Genomic DNA, 18,351 nt, shown 5'->3' with positions numbered 1-18,351 from the left:
CCTGACTTGATACTGAATTGGGGAAAATTCAGACCTCAATTTCTTTGTGAAAATGAAGGGCAGCTCAGGGAGCCATAGCTAACTACAGGCTTCAATGTGGGCAACACAACAGAACTTATTAGTAATCATCCATATAGTCAAACATTTTTGAGATCTCCTAGGATGGTTTTTTTTTTCTGGTGGAGAAGGAGGATGGGATGAAAGAGAAGACCTGAAAGAGAAATGATTTGTCCAAGATCACATAGCAAGGAAATAGCAGAGAGTGGGTACAGCCAGGTTTTTCAGATCCTCAGCTCAATGTTCACCCTCTCCTTTCGAATTTTTCAGTACTTACTGTGTATTTTACTCCTTTTGAAACCTTTCAAAGACCCCCAATTGCCACAGCTAGACAGTAACACTTTTGAAGGCAGGCATGGAATTATAGATTTTTAGCACCTAGCACAGTGCTTCCCATAAAAGAGGCATTAAAGGGTTTTAAATAGTTGGTTTGTTAATGGTTATTAGCAAAAGATTTAAGAGATGATATTCAATTATATCCCATTTGGGAAGGGTAAACATATGGGTGGAAACAAATGCCACATCTGGTGAAAACTAGTACATCTTGGTAGGGTTCCAAATTCTATAATTGAATTCCTAATAATATGTGCCTTTGTCATTACTCTCTTTTTCCATCTTTTTCTTTTCTTCCTGTCCCATTTCACCTCCAAGAACAGGTGTCTATTAAGGCTAAAGAGTTTGCTTTCCTCTTTTTTTATGCCTGTCTTTCCTTATAAAAAAGGGGGATGATGGGTGGTGGAGAGGATTACTTTAACTCCTTAAGAAGTAGGATTATTGTCTAAAGCAATGGATTTAGATGCCCTCCTTCCCTTCATCAGAAAGACTATTGACCATTCCTAAATTTTCAAACAAATGAAAATAAGCCTATAGCAATTGATGGTTTTGTCTTTTGATGAGGTTGATTCAGCAAAAGGAGATGTAATGTTTACAAGAAAACCCCATAAACCACCATCACTATCTTAGGTGGTGATTTTATTCTAAAAGCTGGGGAGAATTGAGAACAAAAAAGGACACAAAACCAATTGACAAAGACTCTGCTTTAAGACTCAACAGGGAATTCATTGGCCTACTTGAGTTAAAAAGAGGTAATAGTAGATACCCCTTCAAATGGAACAAAAAATTGGAATGAGAAGTGGAAGAAAAGCCAAGTCAGAATATATAAATATTTCTAACAAATATTAGGAGCCTAAAAATATGATTAGAAGGCTGAGATTATGGAATCTTTTGTATTATTTTAAATATCTTTGTTCTTCACATTAGTAGCAGTGTTTTGTACATAGTAAGTGCCCAGGGAATACTAATTTAAATGACAGCAAGTAAAATTTTAACGTAATTGCAATCTCATAGAGTGGGAAACTGTGGACAGAGGATATTGTAATGCCAACTCACAAACTGTGAGCAAAGGACAGAAATGAGCAAAAGACACAGTACATTATTTATGTAATAATGTAATGTGTATGTAAGAAGACAGCACAATTATAGCCTGAAAATCTTACTGGGTGAAAGAAGCACAACAACATATCTATGGAAGAAAATTCCATCCTTAATTAATTAAAGAACAATAAGATGTTAGTCTATAAATTATTTGGTAAAGGGAATAACACCAGACCATAAAATATACCTTAAAAATAATGTATAGATCTTTAGAATTTATCCAGATAATAATAAAGGAGAGCTTTGTTTATTCTACTACAAACTAGAATACATCATCTAGAGGAGTTTCTGATAAGCCACAATATCTTCCTAAAATGGAAGTCTTGTAAGGAAGAAAAATGGTCTAAGCTTGGTCATTGAACAAAATCATCAAATTATTTAAACAAATCTAATATACTGAATGAATTTTTAGAACATATGTTTAAAATGTTTTACAACTCACTTTAAGGGTTTATGATCTTTGATTCAAGCCAACAGGGAAGCCAATAGCTGATTTTCCACATCTTCAAAATAATTAACTAATTGTAGAAATTATGTATGTATATGGCACTTCACACAGAGAAGATTTACTAAACTAATTAGGCTTGGGGAAAACTAAGCCAAACGGAGAAAACATGTATAAATGGTCTGTCATACATAAAGATAATCAGTCCTACCAGTTATTTAGCACCCATATGCAAGACACTATACTATGAAATTTACAAACATCTTTTAATTTCACTCTAATTATATCTCTATGAGACAGATGTTTTTTCTATTTTACAGATAAGGAAATTTAAGACTCCAAAACATATGAGAAATTCACTCAATGTCACCTAGGTAGATAACCCAGTTTTCAGATTCTAGGCTATCTAACTTCTAAGATTATGCTTTTGATCACTGCCCTATTGCTAACTAGAAAATTAAATAGGAGTTGGAATAGGAAAATGGTAAGGGTTAATTCCTCTGAAATAGTAAATATATGTGTATTAGTTTGCCAGGACTGTCATAACAAAGTACTACAGACCAGCTGGCTTAAACAACAGAAACTACTTTTTTCAAAGTTATGGAGGCTGGAAGTCCAAGATCAAAGTGACAGCAGGTTTGGCTTCTTCGGGGACCTCTCTCTTTGGCTTGCCTATGACTTCTTTCTCACTGTGTTCTCATAAGATCTTTCCTCTGTGTGTGTACATTTCTGGTGTCTCTTTGTATCCAAATTTCCCTTCTTTTCTTAAAGATTATTTGTTTCTTTATTGAGAGGGAGAGAGAGAGAGAGAGAGAGAGAGAGAGAGAGAGAGAGGAAAGAGAGAAAGCGTGCAAGCAAGGGAGGAGCAGAGAGAGGGAGAGAGAGAATCCCAGGCAGACTCTGTACTGTCAAGGAGTACAGCCCAATGCAGGGCTCCATCTCACAAACTATGAGATCATGACCTGAGCTGAAACCAAGAGTCAGATGCTTAACCAGCTGAGCCACCCAGGTGCTCCCCAGTTTCCTCTTCTTATAAAGACATTAATCATGTTGGATTAAGGCCAACTCTAATGGTCTCATTTTAACTTAATCACCTCTTACAGGCCCTACCTCCAAAGACAGTCACATTGTGAGGCCCTGGGTGGACACAATTCAGCTCATATCAGTATGACAACCAAATTCAATATTCTTTGAAGAGAACATCCACTATGAGCAGGAACTGCATAAACAATATATTTAGTTTTTCACTAAATTCTCACAACAAAAAGGTATGGTAGCTATTGATCAATTCATAGATGAGAAAATGGAAGCAAATATCATACATTAGGTGGGTTGTTAAATAGGAATTTGGATTTATATAAATTGTATCCCAAAGCTCTTTCCTTATGCTGTTAGCATGAAACCTAAGAATTCCCATTATATAGATATTTGATATTAGAAAGGGAAAGTATTACAAAATCTAAATATTAGGACAAAAGAGACAGAACAGAAAAAAGAAGAATATCTGCTAATGAGTTTGGATATTAGAACTGAAAAGACATTTGAGAGTTATGGGAGTGGGTACTAGAAGCAAACTTTGGGAATGGCATCCTAATAGGAAGCTTTTAGCTCACAATAAATCTCAGTATAATTTGAAATATATTAAAAGTCCCAGGGAGTATCCCACTAAAATAAGAGAAAATCAGTTATTCAATAACTAATTAAACATAGTAAGGCAGTAGTAAATTGCTCAGAGAGGCTGTTAGTCTCAGTGAATATCAGAATAGCTAGGAGGAGAATTTGGGTAGAGGGAGGGCATTGAGGCAAGACTTACCAAAAGGCTAGACTGGCAATTAATGACATTAGCAAGCGTGAACATTTCCAATCTGCTTGCTGTGAGGTGCTGGATCTTGAACTGAGCAATATCTTTTATTATACATTTCCAATCCCTTAATCAAGTTATAGCAATATCCCTTATTATTTGCTAGTCTAGGAATTAGAATTTCATTAAGAGGACACAGTTGAAAAACAGGTTCCACTTATATCCTTGCTCACAAAATTTTCAAGAGGATTAGGAATTATCTTTTTTTTATTTTTTAATTTATTTTTCTTTTAATGTTTTATTTATTTTTGAGAGAGAGAGAGAGAGAGAACAAGCATGGGAGGGCCAGAGAAAGACACACACACAGAATCTGAAGCAGCTCCAGGCTCTGAGCTAGCTGTTAGCACAGAGCCTGCCGCGAGGCTGGAACCCACAAACCATGAGATCATGACCTAAGCCGAAGTCAGACGCTAAACCGACTTAGCCACCCAGGCACTCCAGGAATTATCTTTCATTCCTAAATCTTCATCTGACTTTTTCTGGACCTACGATTATACATCCTTCAGGAGGGGTACTTGTTGATAGTTGTCAGCTTTCTGTCATATGGCAAGAGGTAGCAACAGCATTATAATTTCTTATTCGGCCTACTCCAAGTATACAAAGGGAGAAACTACAGGGTTAATTAAATAATGCCATAGCTCTCATAACAAACAAACAGAGGTCATTAGGATAGAACCAAAACATACAAAGTATGGCTCAGGATACAATCAATGACAGAATTGCAAACAGAACTCATGCCTTCTAGGGCAAAACTCAAATATTTGCTATTAAACATATAATTAAAATCAGCTTTTTGTGCCTCTTTTAAATAGATGTTCACATATCTATCTATCACATTGGGATGTGGTAAAAGAAAGGGATTTAGTGTTGAGACAGGAATAGTTTTCCTAAGTGGGGCACTAATAAGCCCTTTCAGTTTCTAACCCTCAATTTTTCATATGTGTGTGTGTGTGTGTGTGTGTGTGTGTGTGTGTGTGTGTGTGTATGGAGAGAGAGAATGAGAGACTGTTAAGGGAAAAAATAAGATTATATATGTAAAAGTGATTTATAGAATACAAATCATTATACAAATATCATTGTTATTATTATTGTTTTGCTTTAGTGAAACTGTTCATAGGAATTGACTCGAGTTGACTTGATTTTTTCCATTATTATTAATGTAAAAGTCCTTTGCATCCATGGGTTGATTGTTGCTGAAATTGAAAGAGAGGAAGAGGGTTTGGACTAAATGAACTTTACGAATCTTTCAAACCTAAAATTCTGTCTCTGATTTAGTCAAGGTTCACTGAAATCTTTTCCTAAATACTACAAAGCCTGATTGAAAAGATAGTTAAAAGAATACCTAGGTGGGTACTGACCAACAGAGATGAACTGCAGCCTACAGAAATCCTCAAAAGTATCTATCAATTAGAGATTTCTGGAGATCATATTTATGATTACTATTTATATTTATATACACTGCATGTATATAAAAAAAAGTGCTGATTCTGTATACACTGATTCTAAAAATAAGGTGAGATTATTATAAAAACTTAAGAAAATCTTGGGGTGCCCGGGTGGCTCAGTTGGTTGAGCATCTGACTTCGATCAGGTCATGGTCTCACCATTCTTGTGGGTCATGATCTCACCACTCTCGTGGGTTCAAACCCTGCATCTGGCTCTGTGCTGACAGAACCTGGAATCTGCTTCAGATACTGTGTCTCCCCCTCTCTTCTTCACCTCCCATGCTCATGCTCTGTCTCTCTCTGTTTCTCAATGATAAATAAGTATTAACAAAATAAAAAATTTTTAAAGAAAATTTAAACATTTATTTCTAGTCATTTTTAGAACTAAACATTTTTAACTAAACATGTTGTTTTGAACTTTTCTCACTTCATATTTTTCAGAAATAATCATTTTCAGTATCATACAGATATTTATACAATGTACTTAGTCATATTCTCAGATATTTTATTTCTAATTTTGCACTATTATAAATAATAATAGAGAGAAATCTTTTATACTGAATCTTTGGCAAAGTTTCAGATTTTTTAAATAATTGTGCTTTAAATATTAAAAGTTTGTATAATATTAATTCCTTAAACAGAAACTCCTCAATTAGCTTTCTTTTAGAGGGTATTACTATTTCAAAATAATATGTCTTCATTCTTAGTTCTAAATTTTATTTTTCAAGGGTTACACCAATTTCTAATTTCATTAAGAGGTTAGGTCCCTGTGGAGAACTCAACCATGAATCTTTTTGTAAAGTGATATCCCATATCACCTGTATTGACTTTTTTTTGTTTAGATTTGTATGTTTATTTGAAAAAGGTTCAGAAAAATTTTAAATGATAAGAATTGGTAAGTATAATCAACTGAACAGAGCAGGAAATCATGACAAGGAAAACATAATTTTAGTGAAACCTTGTAATTTCAAACTGGAGGATGAAAATATAAGAGTTTTCATATAATTTTAAGGTTAAAGAGAAACTTAGTAATTCATGTTTGATTTCTAAATTTAAAAAGTAATAACAAACTTCAATTATATGAGCAAATTAAAATTATAATTTTGATATATTCTTATTTGAGGGGAAATAATGAGAATAAGCACAAAAAGAGCTTAAAGGGTAGACAAGAAAATATAAACCTACAGAAGAATAATGTCATAGGAAAACAATCAAATCTTTAAAGAATATTTAAGGCTCTTAAAGCCAAGTTGGGTCTTCGCTACTGTAGACCAAAGAAAGATGTGAATCCTTGGAATCTGATACATAAATTGAAACTGAGAATAAGATGCAAGCTACAGATTATAGATTCTCTGACCCTCATCTAGATGATAAAAATACAAAAGATGGACAGCTTTTTTGGGATTTGGAATGACTTATGATGATTGTACCAGTTTAGGGATATGCATTTGCCTTCGTGATGAATTAATGAATTAATTTTTTATAATACCTAACAAAGAGTTAAGATGTTAAGATTTTGTAAATGTCAATATTAATTATTAGCTCTGCTAAAATTGGCACACAAGAGTTTTAGAAAATAAGCCAGGATACCAGCATGACTTTGCTTTATCATAAACAAAAGTTCCAAAACGGCGTCATGAGAGTAGGAGAGGAGTGACTTCTTGCCTGTCCAATTACAGGCTCTAAGAGAAGAGAAAACCCTGTAAGTGGGTCCTGTCTGGCCAGGCAGGATAAGCTTTCTGTTTCAATCAGCTCCTTGGCTAGCTTGGCTGACAAAACATTGTTGTTCTCTTAACCTTTCCAAAGCTAAGGAACTTTACAATTTTTTTTTTCGTTAACAGCCAGAGTGATTTATGGCTTCTTCTAGCTCTCCTCAGTAGAAAAACAAATTTTATGTCTTTGCCTCATTCTTTCCTTCCCATTATTCCCACTCTATTGTCTTTAGCCATAATCCTTCTTTATTTAATGCAAAGATTATTTTGCATTGTTTTCCAAATGTGTCTGTGTTGAACTTGCTCAATTATGGAAACTAAGTTTCTTGAATTTTCGAAGACAGTTGCTATTTAAAATATTATGTACCATTGTTCTCATAAACCATCAAAACCATCTCATAACACATACAGTCCCTCAACAAATACCACCATCTTCCATGATGTTATTTTTTAAACTTAAGTGGCAAAAACTGTAGGGAAGAGAGATACACAATAGTGTATATTTAAGTACAAGAACTCTGATTTCAGAAAGCACAGAGTCTGCTACTTAGTGTGTGACCTTGGACAAGTTATTTAACTTTTCTGTGTTTCAATTTTCTTACCTAAAAAAGGAAGATAAAATTACCGACTTCATAGGATGGTTGTGAAAATCAGGTGAGAAAATTCATGATGGGATTCAACACACTGCCTGGCACATAGGAAATCCTTCACATATGTTAGCTATTATTAATTCAGCCCCAAACTTTCATATGAATATTGATAATCATAAAAGAATTATGAGAAAAAAATTTTACTTCTAAAGTAAAAGACCTTAACATGAAAATTATTAAAATGTTATTTATTGTGATTTGGACCTTGCAAGTAGGTAACTGGATATTTGTAGGTTGATAATTAACTTGTCTTTTAGAAAGAAAATCTTTGTAGAAACTGTTAAGCTTTGCTGAGTTCAACTGGGGAGGCCCTGAATGGTAAATCTTGGAAATCTTAGTCATATTGCCTGTTTAATAAATACTATGTCTTCAGGCCATATTCTAACAAGAACTTACTAGCAAAATAGGACAAAAGAAAATGTATCTGTAGATCAACAATGGTTAAGTATGTTTAAAGATTTCTCAATATGAACATTAGTCTTCCAAACAGAAAGAAAATGTGTAAACTCAGTCTCTCTCTGTCCAAACTCCAGGATCAAAGAGAGTTGCTACTGTTATTGTTTGCTTGCTTGTTCTTTGTTGTTGTTCTGTGGCTTCTCTTTTTGTTTTTTTTTTTCTCACTAACAACTTTTGAGATTGGAATTACCATTGCCATCCATTGATTATTGTAAAATCTTTCCTAATAATCAACATGAAGTATTCAGACACTTGGCAAGAAATGCTGGAAAAAACTGGAAAGAATAAACAATTATTAAGCAAGCAGAGTTCTTTAAATAAGTACAGGGGAATAATGTGCCATCATTTCAACAGCAGATGATGAAAATGACAATGCAAATATTATATTAACTAATATATGTTGTCTTGGCTGAATTTTTTATTTCTCTTCATGTAAGTATATACTTTTTAATGACAGTGATTCATTATATGATGTATAATTAAATATGATTTAACTTTTACACCACTGTAGGACTTGATTATTTTATTTGAAAGAGTAGTTCATAACTATCAATTCTGGCTCAAGTAAAAAAAATTTTTTAGAAATAAAAACTACACCTTTCACAAGAATATGTGTTTTGGTTTGTAAATTTTATAACATGGTTACCATACTTATAATTTATTAACTCTTAAGAGATATTTTCACAGTCCAAAAAAGAAAGAAGGCTGAAGGAATCAAAAGTGGTAGGTATGGAAGCATACTTCCGAAAGATTTGAGAGGCAAAAGACATAATATGGAAAGGCCTGTATTTCCCTTATGCATCCCAGGCTGATGAAGGCCTTACCCTTTGATAGCGTAGGATGAGAAAAGAGGAAAAGTACTGAGAATGGATATGAGTCAGCTTTCTAATCTGTAAAATGGCTTATCAACAGTAATTTTTATCTATTTTGTTCATGGTACTTATAATAGCATCTGGCACAGGGGTAGGTTTTTCAATAAATATTTGCTGAATAGAAATATTAGTACATGATATTCATGCTTCTTGCTAGAATTTCAAGCCTGAATTTGAAGATGTAATTAAGTCATAAATTAGATAAAATGCTTCACTTATTCAACAAATATGTATTGTGTGCCTATTTTGTGCTAAGTAAAATGCTGTTATAGGGGACAAAAAAAAAAGAAACAAAGAAAAAGTAATACAGCCTCGAAAAGCTGAAAATAATTGTGTATAAGGTGACAGGCATGTAAACAATTAATTACAATACACTGTTATGAGAGTAATGTGAGTGATAAAAGCAGAGCCCTGTGATGGCATTGAAAAAAAAAGCCATTTATTTCTTCCAGGTGCCTCAATAAAGAGGTACATGATTGAGAAGGTTGGTTTGAGGGCTTCTTGAATCTTTTTCTATACTAGCTTCCTCAACACAACTCTATGTTGATTACTTCTTTGTGATTTCTTCTACTTCCTTCAGTGGATCATCTTCCTTTTTCCAACCCCTAAAGATGTGAGGAGCAACTGGAATATGAGCAAAAATTGGTAGTTATCATAAATTACTATTTCAGGAAGTTTGGTAGTAAAGGAAAAGAGGAAAGCAGAAAAATGAAAACATTAAAAGGGAGGGGGTGTTTGAGATAGGAATGAATAATGTTTTGGGATAAAGAGGTAAAACCAGGGAACAATTGATTAAAGATTCAAGAGTAAAATAACTTAACCCATAAAACAAGGTCATAGTCTGCAACAACTATTTCATAACCTTCCTACATTTCCTAGCCTCTAACTTCTCTGCCACTGCAACCCCAGTTGAAGGCTTCGTTCTGAATAGAGAAAATGGAAGCCATTAAATAAAAATGTTCTTGGGGCGCCTGGGTGGCTCAGTCCGTTAAGCGTCCAGCTTAGGCTCAGGTCATGATCTCACTCGTGGGTTCGAGTCCCGCATCCGGCTCTGTGCTGACAGCTAGCCCAGAGCCTGGAGCCTGCTTCGGTTTCTGTGTTTTCCTCCCTCTCTGACCCTCCCCTGCTCGCGCTGTTTCTGTTTCTCAAAAATAAATAAAAAACATTAAAAATAAATAAATTAATTAAAATGTTCTAGTCCTTCTACCATCAAATCTTAAGACAATAACAACATCAGAGAGACTTCTAACAGCTCCTACCTCCTACCTTATTCCCACCTTTTCCATTTAACCATACTCTCCTACTTCCACCAAACTTCTTATGTCTTTCTCTGTTTGTCAGTGTGACAATTAAGAATCCCTGGGAGGGGCTTCTGGGTTGCTCAGGCAGTTAAGCATCCAGCTTCCTCAGGCCATGATCTCACAGTTTGTGGGTTCCAGCCCCGCATCGGGATCTGTGTTGATGGCTAGCTCAGAGCCTGGAGCCTGCTTCAGATTCTGTATCTCCCTCTTTCTCTGTCCCTCCCCTGCTTGCCTACTTGTGCCGTCTCTGTTCCTCAAAAATAAATAAAACACATTAAAAATTTACCAAAAAAAAAAAAAATCCCTGGGAAACTCTCCCTTTCTCTACATGCAAAATTATGATAATTTACACTGATTTTCCATGCTATGGTTGATTTGGAGGACAAAAATATCTATGAGAAAAACCCAATTATAAGTGAACATAAGATATTTATTCATTCTACAATAGGAATGGTGAATATATGGTGAAGGAAACATATTCTTTCTTTTGCCACACCAGAGAGCATACTTTATCTGGTAGGAAGGAGAAATTACAAGATTCCTCCCTTGAAGGGTGATGGTAGGGTTTATTTAGATTCAGTAAGAATAACAATTTCATCAGCATATTATTTTTTAAATCATTTAAACTTCTTTAAAAATCTCGGATTACTACTAAATTAACTTCTTTACAGTTTGCATGGTGTTTTGATTTTCAGATAAAAATAAACAGAAGCTCAATATTCTTTTCACTTTGGCATTTAGATTTTTTTTAATACGATAAGAAAGCAGGCTTGCCTCCTGGGTGTAAGAAGAGCTTCTAGCTGTGAGAGTCAATCAATCAGGAAGGGCATTTTGTGGGTAGGAGTTGTGAAAAATTGCCAACTTGACCTTGAAAAGAATGAAAAATAATTGAGACTAGTGGCAATGAGCATTTATTTCCCATGTGCTACAGTTTCTCTCACATTTTTAATTTGGTTTACATTTCTACCACCTACTCACACATATTCTCTGCACTATTAACATCATAATGAATATTAACAAGTCTCACAGCTGGGTAAGAAGCTTCTTCTAGCAGGCTAATACCATCACTTTGACTCAGTGATGCTGTGCATAATGTAATCTAATGAAATTATATCATGTGCACTGAGAAAGTAGTCAGAATAAAATGGTTCACCCATCCAAAGAGGCAGCAACTAGGGCTACAGCTATACTCGCAAAATCATCCTGATTTATATAGCCTAGTGGAATTTGTGTCCTTGTATATATTTCTTGGATTCTATATATATACATTGTGGTGGGCATATATAAAATTATAAAATCTCAAGGGTGATAAAGATATAAAAGGCCATCTACTACAATTAGCTGTTTAATACTTAAATTATCTCAACAATATTTGATTCAAGTGGTCATCCAATGTGTATCTGAAACATTCTCTGTCCCCCATCTCCACATCCTACCATTAACAAATCCCTAGCAATTGCAAGGAGTAAAATATCTCCAGAGAAGTTTTAAATCTCGGCTACACAATGGAACATACTCGGGAACTTTTAAAAATCTCCAATCTGAGGCTACAGATCAGATCAAGTAAATCAGAATCTCTGGAGTTGAGACTCAGAAATATGAGGTGTTTTTATGTAACACTTCCCAAGTGATTCCAAATGCATCCAAGATTGAGAATCACTGCTCTAGAGGCAACACATCTGAAAATAATAAAGGACCTACTGGTCCTAAAAGAAGTTTTCTTGGGAATTCTCAGCTGAAAACCAGGGGAAAATTATCTTCTTGGCAGATAAAAAATTAAATAATAGGTTATTTTATAAAGTATGAATAAAAGTTTCAGAACTATAAGTTAAAGGAATCATATATGTGTCATTTACTTCTTAACCCTTGAAGGAAATATACCTTTCCTTATACTTTTGCATATTTGAGCAGAATACCCTCTCTTAAGAAGATTAGATGGGGGTGCCTGGGTGGCTCAGTCAGTTAAGGGTCCAACTCTTGATTTCAGCTCAAGTCACGATCTCACAGTTTGTGAACTTGAGCCCCACATCAGGCTCTAGGTAAAATCCTTGGGATTCTCTGTCTTCCTCTCTCACTGTTCCTCGCCAACTCAGGCTCTTACTCTCTCTCTCAAAATAAATCAATAAACTTAAAAAAAAGATTAGACTAATAAAGTTTCATGTAGAATCTATCCTATGGATGTGTTCCTGTTACGTTTTCTACCCATGAGATGCCTGCTCATCTCTTTCTCATGTGAGATACGTAAATATTTTCTTTCAGGACGCTGAATGACGGGCTTCCTCCAAACTTTAGTAAGATATTTATTGCAAAGTATCATTCATGCAAAAATCCATATGTGTGTGTGTGTGTGTGTGTGTGTGTGTATCTTAGAATCATGTTCTAGAAGCTGATTATCAAGTTCATCCATTCTCAGAAAAAGAAACCTTTGTCAAATCCCTGATGTTTTAACTGAATCAAGATAAGTATGATAATTACCCTTCCACACAAAGGACTCTTGAAATAGTTAATAATAGATATCACTTCTTCAGTTTCTTTCTTCTCTACATTAAATATATACTCAAATTCTTCAACTATTCCTCATAAAACATAGCTTTACTTTCCCTCAATATCTCGGTCACTTTTCTCCTACTGCTCCTATGGTAGTCCTCCTAATTATGGTTCCCAGAAGTATGAAGATTACCTTTTGAGTACTAGATATGATAAAATAGAAGTCCTCTTACTTAAAACATTGATATAAGTAGTTGATCAATATTTGGAAAAAATTTGTCATAATGAAGAAACTGTTAAATAAGTGATAATCTACTAGTGCATGATGGTATGCTGTTACTGAAGTGTATAGTCTCAAGTCTGAGCAATTAAAAGAATGGAGTTGCCATTAACTGGTCAGGGTAGAACTCAAGAAGGAGAAAGTATGGAGGGACTTAGTTTTGAGCCTATTAATATTTTGGTGCCTGTTCCTTGGTAGTTGGATATTTAAGTCAGGTATTCATGGGAAAAATCTGGAGCAATAAATATTAAAAAGATATAAATTTGTGAGTCATCAGCATTTAGATGGTACTTAATAGGATGATTTTGGATGAGACAACCAAGGGAATGAGTATAGATAGAAAAGAAAATATGTGCAAAGTCTGAGCCCTAAAGCATTCCAATATAAAGAAACAACCAGGAAACAAGAATTAAGAGCAGTCAATAAACATGAGTGCATAAATCTTTCTAAAGTGGTGTTTTCCTTTTCTTTGGATAAATACTAACTCAAAAAGATATATGCACCCCTATTATTGCAGCATTATTTACAAAAGCTAGTATATGGGAGCAATATATATGTCCATCCATATGTGAATGGACAAAGAAGATGTGAGATACACATTGGAATACCAGCCATAAAAAAGGAGAAGATCTTGCCATTTGCAACAACATGGATGGACCTATAGGGATTAATACTAAGTGAAATAAGCCAGACAAAGAAAGACAAATACCATATGATTTTATGCATGTGGAATTTAAGAAACAAAACAAATCCAGCAAAAAAAAAAAAAAGAGACAAACAAAAGTAGATTCTTAAGTACAAAGAACAAACTGGTGGTTGCCAGAGGCGAAGGGAGATAGGTGAGATAGATAAAGAGCATTAAGAAGTACAAACTTTTGATTATAAAATAAATAAGTCATGGAAATGAAAAATATAGCATAGGGAATATAGTCAATAAGATTATAATTGCATTGTTTGGTGACAGATGGTGACTATACTTATCATGGTGAGCACTGAGTAATGTATAGAATTGTTGAATTATTATGTTGTATACCTGAAACTACTATGGCACCATGTGTTAATTATACTTAAACTAGAAAATAATAAAATAAAAGGAGCAGTCAATAAGATAGTTGAAAAATCAATACTGTACATTCTGCATGCCAAGTGAAGGGAAGGTGTGCTCAACTGTTTCAAATACTGATGAAAGTCTAATAAAATGAAGACTTGAGGTTCTGGGTGATATTGACAGGAGTGATTCTTCTGTGGCAAGAACAAAAGTTTATTTAAATCAGATTCAAGAAAGAATGGGAATACAGGAATTGAATACTGAGTGTACAAATATATTTTTCTTTGGGTTTTGTTACAAAGGGAAGCAGAGAAATGGAATATAGATAGAAAGGAAGTGAGATCAAGAGAAGAATGACCTTTTTTTGGGATAGAATTTTAAAAAGATGTTTGTATACTATTAGGAAATATCCATTAGAGAAGAGGAAATTAATGATGCATGAGAAATGGAAAGAATAATTGAAGAATATCCTTGAGTGAAAGAGAAGTGAAAAGATCTAGAACATAAGCTGAAGGCCTGACCTTACCTAAAGTACATATAGTTTATCCATAATAACAGAAAAGAAAGCAGAGTAGATGGTCACAGATACATTGGGTGGATAGAAAAGGTGGTGTTGCCTTTGGAAGTTCTTTAAGTATTGCTTTTATTTTCTCAGGAAAAGAGGAAGAAAGATAATAAGCTAAAAGTGAGTATGAGGGAGAGAGTGTTGAGTTTAAGGAGAAGGAGAAGGAATACAATAATTATCTAACTCTAGCAGAGTGGGAGTATAATTGCTAGGCAACACTAAAAGCCCACTTAAGGTTAATGATCACAAACATAAAATGAGGCCAGTCAACATGGTTGTGTGTTTTTATTTAGTCATGTCAAGTAAACAAGCCTAGACATGCAAGAGGCATAAAATTGATTTTAACCAGGATTGAAGACAGGTGAAAACAATATAGTGAAAAAATAAAAAGAGACTGAGAGTATAGATAAGGAAGTTAGTATAATGATTGACCACATAATTCAAGCTAAATAACCAAGGCAGTGAAGACAAAAAGCCACTATGATAGATCCTTTATTAGCCTGGTGGGTTCAAAGGATTTTTGGAATTGAAATATAGGAAGGAATGAACTGAAAAATTTAGAGGAGGTGATAATCAGGTTGTAGAGCTTAAAATTGAAATCATGCAGGAGTTCCAGTTATTGACAAACACAGGGTCTAAGTTATAACTTGCAGAGTGGCTGAGGTGGAAGACAAAGTCATGGGAGAAAGATTAATAAACTGAAAAATGAGGCAAATGGGAGGATCATCTATATGCCTAAAGAAATCATAAGGAATGAAGACAGCTGTATTAGTGGAAAGAATGACAGAAATGATGAGGAGTGATCTTCTGAGGGTCAGTACATGACTGCAAACAGGCAGCGTAGTGGGTGAAATAAACATCTGATGACATAAAATCAAATCTTAGGAGGGTGACAGTTTAGAGATTGTTTTCAATATTTCTTCTTTATATACCATACTTGTTTTCATCTTCAGCTTATCATTGATATACTTGTTTAATATATATTCTGTATTTTATTTGTTATTTTGATGAAATGATAGAACAAAACAAGTCTAAAGATAGAGCTCCACACTGGGTGTTGTATGGAAAACAATTTGACAATAAAATATTATGGGGAAAAAAATAAATAAATAAAGATAGAGCTCCAGACCCTGTACCTAGAAACCTCCCCCCAGATTGATACTGACCTATTAATAAACATCCAACTAATTATGCTGTGGTTTAGTATATTAATTATCTTTTTTATCCATAAGAATGTCCAGTGTTGTAAGACATGCCATGCCTTATTGAAATGTTGATATATCAAGTGCAATGTTTTTCAGACTAGTATACACTGTCCCTAGCGGTAAGTCTACAGATATATCCTCAGAAGTCCTCAAGTTCCTGTGAGGATTATTCTAATGTTGTTTTAACTTTAATAAAAATATTTTAAAAATCAATAAAAACATATTCAATATAATTTGGATAGCCTCTTTACAGTTGAGAACTGCCACACTTCTGTTCTTGGGTCTGCAATTATCCTCATACTGGTATCAAGAAGCACTACTTTAATTGTTAGTCAAAAAAACAGAGGATGCCTTGATACTTAAATGATGCATGCACACAGAAAGCAGGCCAAATGACATCATTGTGTCCTCTATAAGTGATGATTTTGCAGTGTTTCAAATAAAGAAAAGACGTGGGTGACCTGAATCATCACATGGCATGTGGTAGAATTGAAAGATCAAACCCATGGAAGTCAGAACCATGTTTATATTGCTAAAAAGTGATTTAAATCTCAAATCTATTTATATTAATCTAATCTATTTAGTTAATCTAAATAATATCAACTATCACATGAAATTTTAGGGATGAGTTTAAATCATATTGGTTTTGTGCTTTATTATCATGCATATTGGATGATCTCAATATATAATTTTATTTATATTTGATTATCATTAAAATATAAATAATTTAGATCTATCTTCTTTCATCTTAATAGGTTTAATTATTACTCAAGTTGGAGAAACATCCATCTTTTTCATTTTCCTTATATTTCTAGTCTAATGACTCTGATTCTACTTTTTTTTAAAGAAAGAGAGCACGCACATGTGACAGCACAATAGAAGGGGAGAGGGGCAGAGAGAGAATCCCAAGCAGGCTCCACGCCCAGCAGGGAACCCAACAGTGAGTTGATCCCACAATCCTGGGATCATGAACTGAGCCGAAATCAAGAGTCAGATGTTCAACTGACTGACCCAAGCAGGCACCCCTAATGACTCTGATTTTAAATTGTGAGAGTAAAATATCCAGCGTGCCCTGTTTCTTTATGAGTCCATGCTAGCACCAGAAAATTATACATTTTTCTATATCCTTTAAAGGCACTCATATTAGTCAGTAATATCACCCCCTCCAATCTCTCAATAGCTTAAAATAAAAGTTTATATCCACCTCTTACTACAAGTCTCATGCAGATCAGTAGAGAGGCTCCCCTAATCATAGTTACTCAGATACCCACCGATATTAATAGACTTCATCTGCATATGAGCTTCTTTGATCACCAAAACAGTGGCAAAGTGTACATTGGCTTTTAAAAATCTCCACCTAGAAATGCTACTTATAATGTCCAATCACAATTCATTGGTCAAAAAATTTACATGGTCATACCTTCAAATGGGAGTAAGAACACTCCTACCACGTTAATGGTGGAGAACTGGAAAGATTGGGTGGATAATACTAATGAATGCCTGTATCCCTAGAATCTTACAGGATCAATACTACATTTACCAGTTTAAAAATAACATTTGTGTCAATTAGAGTTCTATGTTTGTAAACAACATAAATTTACTCTAGCAGTTAAAAAGAATTCATTGAAAGAACTGAAAAGGGAGATTAAATAATCAGGTTCAGAATGATAAGAAAACCAGAGCAGTCCTGGGGGTCTCAGTAGAAAGAGTAAATGAATGGCCTCTTCAAGGTTTCTCTGTTGGGGTGAATAAAATCCACACAAATGCAGTGTTTTTGATGCTCATGCAAGGGGTAGAAATAGATTGGTTATATTGAGTTACATTCCCAGTCCATGGCAAGAGGACATCAAATACCATATCCCATTTCAGTGGGGAAAGAGGTATTTTCCCCAAAGAAAATCCAGTGTTGTTGGGAAAAGAAAGAGGGACACTTAAAGCCAAAATGTAAACTTTCTTCCCTGCACTCAGCTGTCTCGTGGCACCTCTTCTATTCTTGATCCCTCAGAAATTTATTATTGTTCTCATGACCCATAGGATGGGAGAATAAAAGAGAAAGATCCTGGTCTGCCCACAATTATCTTTCCTACTGGCATGCCACATGGCTGAAATCATTCACCAATATGAACATTGTTTTGTGTAGTTATCATCTCTAGGAGGGGCTTAATACCAAACAATCATTACTAAAACAATTCATGGATAAATTTGTGAGATTAGATGGCTGTAAATGATCTGAGCAAGACCATGTAGGAAAGAAATAAAGGACCATGAGGACATTTTCAAAAGTCTGCATTCTGGAAAACTTCCTGGAGAATGATGACTTGGGAGATAAGGGTCAGCTCTACAGAGCAATCCTGGGCGGTCTTAAGTACTAGTACTATGATTAGGGAAAAAAGCCATAGCCAACATTTTTATAGTAAGAGTATGAACACAAAATGCTTTCTCTAATTCCACCCTTACAGCATCTGACCTTTGAAATTTGGCTACTACTGAGTTCTTCATGAGTACCACCTGTTTTTCCTACTTTGGAGAATCA

The sequence above is a fragment of the Suricata suricatta genome, chromosome 5, assembly GCF_006229205.1.
Source record: "Suricata suricatta isolate VVHF042 chromosome 5, meerkat_22Aug2017_6uvM2_HiC, whole genome shotgun sequence".
NCBI classification, from domain to species: domain Eukaryota; kingdom Metazoa; phylum Chordata; class Mammalia; order Carnivora; family Herpestidae; genus Suricata; species Suricata suricatta.
This window is presented reverse-complemented; position numbering follows the sequence as displayed.